This window comes from Oncorhynchus tshawytscha, linkage group LG03, assembly GCF_018296145.1.
Source record: "Oncorhynchus tshawytscha isolate Ot180627B linkage group LG03, Otsh_v2.0, whole genome shotgun sequence".
Lineage (NCBI taxonomy): Eukaryota > Metazoa > Chordata > Actinopteri > Salmoniformes > Salmonidae > Oncorhynchus > Oncorhynchus tshawytscha.
This window is the reverse complement of record NC_056431.1, coordinates 27,660,333-27,666,708: the sequence shown is the minus strand read 5'-3', so window position 1 is coordinate 27,666,708 and position 6,376 is coordinate 27,660,333.

Below are 6,376 nucleotides of genomic sequence, written 5' to 3'. Positions count from 1 at the left end.
GCGTCTATTGCTTACACACTACTTCTCTTTGTATTCCTATGTGGGCCCGAGAGCAACAAGCTGGGATTACATGCCCTCTTTCACGCCATGTTCTCTTTCTTTCTGTTCACCATTTGATTTGCACGATGACGGTAACATTAGCCTCCACTGATTCTCTATCGCTTTAGTCACAGTCTGCATCATGTACATTATCAGCGGGTGGCTATTTCCATTGACTCCATCCTAGTCTTAGCGTTGATTTGGCTGCTTTCCAAGACAGATTCTCCACTTGGCTTCTTTGACAATTACAAGATTGATATGTCACTTCACCGCCAGCAGATCCCAGAACAACAAGCTTGCTATCATGCAGAGACAACACTGAGTGTTTATGAGATGGCGCCGTTATCGTTTCTACCCGTACCACAGGGCTGCTCCCTGCCGTAAACAATATAACATGTTTTATAGTAGCATACAGTAGCTTTTATCTCCCCATATCTCTTTTACAGCACATCACAGCCCAGTACAGCAGGTTCAGTCTAAATGTACTAAATCCAATAAATAAACGATCTCTCCTGTTCATAAAGCACATATAGTGGCAGCACTCAGGCTTGATTTAACGCTGTGAAATAGAGCTAGAGCTCTTATTGTTTATGCCAGAGCGGCAGGTAGCCTAGTGGTTAGGAGTGTTTGGTCCAGTAAACAAGAGGTTGCTGGTATGAATCCCTGAGCCAACTACGTGAAACATATGTCCATGGTCCCTTAAGGAAGGCACTTAACCCTCCTTTAAGTCGCTCTGGATAAGAGCGTCTGCTAAAGGACAAAACTTGAAATATACTGTATCCCATTGTGGTTTGGGAAGAAACAATAACAGAGCCTAGATTTATGGTGTTTTCAAAACAAAACACAAAAAAATTTGAGTCATGATGATATCAGTGATCTTCAGGTCGTAGCTCTAGAAAGAGGCCCGAGTTCCCGATTTAAAATTCCGAGTTGGATGAAAGTTCAAAACTTATTTTCCCAGTCGTGGCTCGTTTTTCCCGAGATCCAAGTTGTCTTGAACTCACTAAAGTCAGATTTTGCAGTTCCGAGTTAACAGTTGTTTTGAGCTCAGCACAAATCATGCTTCATTGACAAGGTCGTGATGAATGTTTATAATTTTATACTAGGAAAAGAGACCCTTAATATTAGACTTCGGACCACACAACCACTCCACTGAATAGCAGGCTAATGATTGCTTTGCAATGCTTGCAGTTAGCCACTGATTCCTTCCAAACCACTCATTGTTGAATTTGCGATTTTCAACTTGTTGTGTGATGTTTATGTCCAATGGTTGATGAGCACCGATGCATTTTATCTATAATTTCTCTTCATAATTTCTCTTCATATGACAAGAATTGAAAAGGATTTGCAAGTAGATTGTCGACTTGATTCATGATGATGACTGATAGCTAAGATTTTGAAAGTATGATGTTGACATGATCAGTCCAATCAAAGCTACTGTAGATATATATTTGTCACCTTTATTTAACCAGATAGGCCAGTTGAGAACAAGTTCTCATGTACAACTAAGACCTGGCCAAGATAAAGCAAAGCAGTGTGACAAAAACAACAACACAGAGTTACACATGGGATTAACAAACACAGTCAATAACACAATAGAAAAATCTGTATACAGTGTGTGCAAATGTAAGGCAATAAATAGGCCGTAGTGGCGAAGAAATTACAATTTAGCAATTAGCACTGGAGTGATAGATGTGCAGATGAGGATGTGCAAGTAGAAATACTGGTGTGCAAAAAAGCAGGAAAACAAAAACAAATATGGGGATGAGGTAGGTAGTAGGTTGGATGGGCTATTTACAGATGGGCTGTGTACAACTGCAGCGATCGGTAAGCTGCTGATGCTTAAAGTTAGTGAGGGAGATATAAGTCTCCAACTTCAGTGATTTTTGCAATTAGTTTCAGTCATTGACAGCAGAGAACTGGAAGGAAGGGGGCCAAAGGAGGTGTTAGTTTTGGGAATGACCAGTGAAATATACCTGCTGGAGCACGTGCTACGGGTGGGTGTTGCTATGGTGACCAGTGAGCTGAGATAAGGTGGAGCTTTACCTAGCAAAGACTTATAGATGACCTGGAGCCAGTAGGTTTGGCTACAAATATGTAGCAAGAATTAGCCAATGAGAGTATACAGGTCACAGTGGTGGGTAGTATATGGGCCTTTGGTGACAAAATGGATGGCACTGTGATAGACTACATCCAATTTGCTGAGTAGAGTGTTGGAGGCAATTTTGTAAATGACGTCGCCGAAGTCAAGGATCGGTAGGATAGTCAGTTTTACGAGGGTATATTTGGCAGCATGGAGGCTTTGTTGCGAAATAGGAAGCCGATTCTAGATTTAATTTTGGATTGGAGATGCTTAATATGAGTCTGGAAGGAGAGTTTACAGTCTAGCCAGACACCTAGGTATTTATAGTTGTCCACATATTCTAAGTCAGAACCGTCCAGAGTAGTGATGCTAGTCGGGCGGGCGGGTAGCGATCGGTTGAAGAGCATGCATTTCGTTTAACGTGATAACGTGATTTGACGTAATTTTATCTGTGGCCAATGACCTTGAGCCTTGGATGGGCACTTCTAATGTAACTCTATGGCAGCACCCAAGGGGCTTGAATTTTAGAGATCTACCCTTAGACTTGGTGATGACGTAGTGTCCCCATGAGTGACAGAACACTGGGCCAATCACAGCGGATATATTTTATATATCACTATCATGCACACGCACCCTCACACATAAGGATGGCTCTGTTGCGGAAAGACTGATTGTAATGGATACGTGCTGGTGGCAGGGAAGTCCCCTTGAATGATTAGGTGTTCTAAAACCTTTGACCGGTAGTGCATATATTGAATCAGTAGGTGTGTACAAACTTTTGACTGGTACTGTATTTTTTTTTTAAATAGCTGTATACAATACAATTGAGGTGAGGGCGTTGGAAATGCTTTTGGGTGTTAATCAGCTCCTGTTCTGTAGGGGGAACTATGTGCTCTTTTTAAAGGACGGGTCCCAATCTTTCAAAGGCTCTAGGATCCAGGTGGACAGGGGTGTTCTGCCAGTCACTGGGGATGACAAAAGTTATATCGGGTGGAATAATGGAGAACAATTGTTTTACTCAGCAGCAGTGCAAACATCATGATACAGGTACAGGAGATGCACACTCAATCATCATGGTACTTTTAATGGTAAGTTTACAAACATACAGTATATTGTGATACATAGAATTTAAACTAGTATCTCATTATGGTAAATGGTGAAATATTTATAGGCAGTTACAATTGTAATGGCTTTGCAGATAATAAGAAAAACAATCAGTATTCACCTGGCTAAAAGAGAAGGAGTATAATATCTATTGTTCACAGGAAACTCAGTAAACCATTTTAGATGAAGTATACTGGAAAAAGGACTGGGGGCAAAATATACAGTACTTCTCCCATTGAAACTCAAAGGAAGTGCTGATATTAATTAACAATCATTTTTATCCGAATGTGAAAATTGTCCAAACAAATCCGCAAGTTAGATGGATTCTTTAAAAAAAAAATGATTGGACCATAAACTGATTTGGATCATTAGTCTGTATGATCGAAATAGTAATTATCCGCGCACCAGCGACTCCTGTGGCGGGCCGGACGCAGTGCACACTAACCAAGGTTGCCAGGTGCACAGTGTTTCCTCCGACACATTGGTGCGGCTGGCTTCCGGGTTGGATGCACGCTGTGTTAAGAAGCAGTGTGGCTTGGATGGGTTATGTATCTTGAGGACGCATGACTTTCAACCTTCGTCTCTCCCGAGCGGGAGTTGTAGCAATGAGACAAGATAGTAGCTACTAACACAATTGGATACCACGAAATTGGTGAGAAAAAAGGGCAAAAAAAAACTTTTTTTAAGTCCGGGAAAACTCCACGACTGTGTCACGGTCGTTTGTAGAATTAACAGACCAAGGCACAGAGTTCGTAGAGTTCCACATGTTTAATTAAAGAAATTCACCAAAACAATACAGGACAAACCGAAACGTCAACTGCAGTGCACACTGGCAACAACACACAAACAAACAATATCCCACAAAAACCCAGTGGGAAAGGCTGCCTAAATATGATCCCCAATCAGAGACAACGATAAACAGCTGCCTCTGATTGGGAACCATACCAGACCAACATAGACAAATAATAACCTAGATAACCCACCCTAGTCACACCCCTAACCAACATAGAGAATAAAAGGATCTCTATGGTCAGGGCGTGACAGGCTGGATGGCATACAAGTTGAGGTATATCAAACCTTTTTGGATTTACTCAGAGGACCATTATTTAATGTTTTAACCACACCTATAAAAATGATCAGATACTCAACAAGAAGTTCTGATTTCAATATTACTGAAAAAGGACCCAGGTGGTGAATATAAATATCCAGTCCATTAAAAACATTGGTGGCCTCTTACACCTCAGTTTTGTGATGCAAAAATTCTTGAAAATTAAATTGTGCATAGAATTAAAAAGGTATTGTCGGACATTATTCATCCTAATCAGCCAGTTTTTGGATATGGATACAATGGATACATTGGAAATAATATGTGACTTGTTTCAGGAAACTAGGCGTATGCCACGCATCACTACTTAACAGGAGAGCCATTTGAACGTAAACATTTTTAAAATAAAAATCAGTTTTTTTTGCAGAAGTGCCTTCTGGCACAAGTGAACTATCATGTGCCTTAATAACAATCTTGTATGCCATCTGTAAATACGAATACATTTTTAAAATTATGTGCCTAGTTGGTTTAGCAATGGAAAAAGACAGCAACCATGATTGGCTGAGATAATGAGTGGGCTGGAGAGATGAGTTTGGATTGGTGTCACGCCCTGGCCTTAGTATTCTGTGTTTTTGTTATTATTTTGGTTAGGCCAGGGTGTGACATGGGGATTTATGTGGTTTGTTTTGTCTGGGGTTGTTTGTCGGTATGGGATTGTGGTTAGAGTAGTACTCTAGGTAAGTCTATGGTTGCCTAGAGTGGTTTGGGAACCATATTTAGGCAGCCATATTCAAGGTCTCTTGTGGGTGATTGTTCCTGTCTTTGTGTTTGCGGCACCAGATAGGACTGTTTTTTTTTTTTTTTTCACGTTTCTTGTTTTGTAGATTGTTGTATTTTCATCTTTATTAAATATGTACAAAACTAACCATGCTGCATTTTGGTCCGCCTCTCTTTCACCAGAAGAAAACCGTTACAATTGGTCTGCCATGTAACATGCTTCTGTCTATAACATGAGCTGGTCAGTATGGATAGGTAATCTTTTCTAACGCAGCTATTTTTTGAAGATATCACTGGAGGACTGAGTTTTGAAATTAGAGAATGATAGCTAAGGAGAAAATTCTGGCATTAGATTGCACATATGAAGACAGAGTTGAAAAGAGAACACACAGAAGGCTGTTGTATAAAATATCTGTCTCCAGATTACATCTTCAAACTAAGGGCAACCATGGCATCCATGACAGAGGGAGAAGCGTCCATCCATGTAAAATAGTCTAGCTAGCTACATTTTCAGTGTACTGTTAGCTAGCTAATGTTAACTGGCTGTCTTGCTAGCTAACGTTACGTGTATGATCTGTGTAGTAATATTATTCGAGTCTCAGGGGCATTTGCTTTGCTAGTTATAGCCTAATGTTAGCTAGCTAACATTGAACCTGGTTGGTTAGCTACCTGCAGATTCAGATAGTTTCGAAATGTTTCAATGTTTAGTACATGGCCTCACGTGAATCCTTAAAGAGATGGGTGGGGCTAAAGCTTAAGATGGTGTGAACTTTTGCAAATGAAGAAAAAACAAACTTTTATATAAGTATTCAGACCCTTTACCCAGTTAAAACACATTTGGCAGCGAATACAGCCTTGCGTCTTCTTGGGTATGATGCTACAAGCTTGGCACACATGAATTTTGGGAGTTTCTACCATTCTTCTCTGCAGATCCTCTCAAGCTCTGTCAGGTTGATTGGGAAGCGTCACTGCACAGCTATTTTCAGGGCTATCCAGATGTTCGATAACAGATGTCCTGTTGGAAGGTGAACCTTCACCCCAGTCTGAGGTCCTGAGCACTCTGGAGCAGGTTTTCATCAAGGATCTCCCTGTACTTTGCTCCGTTCATCTTTCCTTCCATCTTGACTAGTCTCCCAGTCCTTGCTGCTGAAAAAGATCCCCACAGCATGATGCTGCCACCACCATGCTTCACGGTAGGGATGGTGTCAGTTTTCCTCCAGAAGTGACGCTTTGTATTCAGGTCAAAGAGTTCAATTTTGGTTTCATCGTCCGGGTTTGTCCGTGGTTGACCGTCATTGTAAATAAGAATTTGTTCTTAACTGACTTGC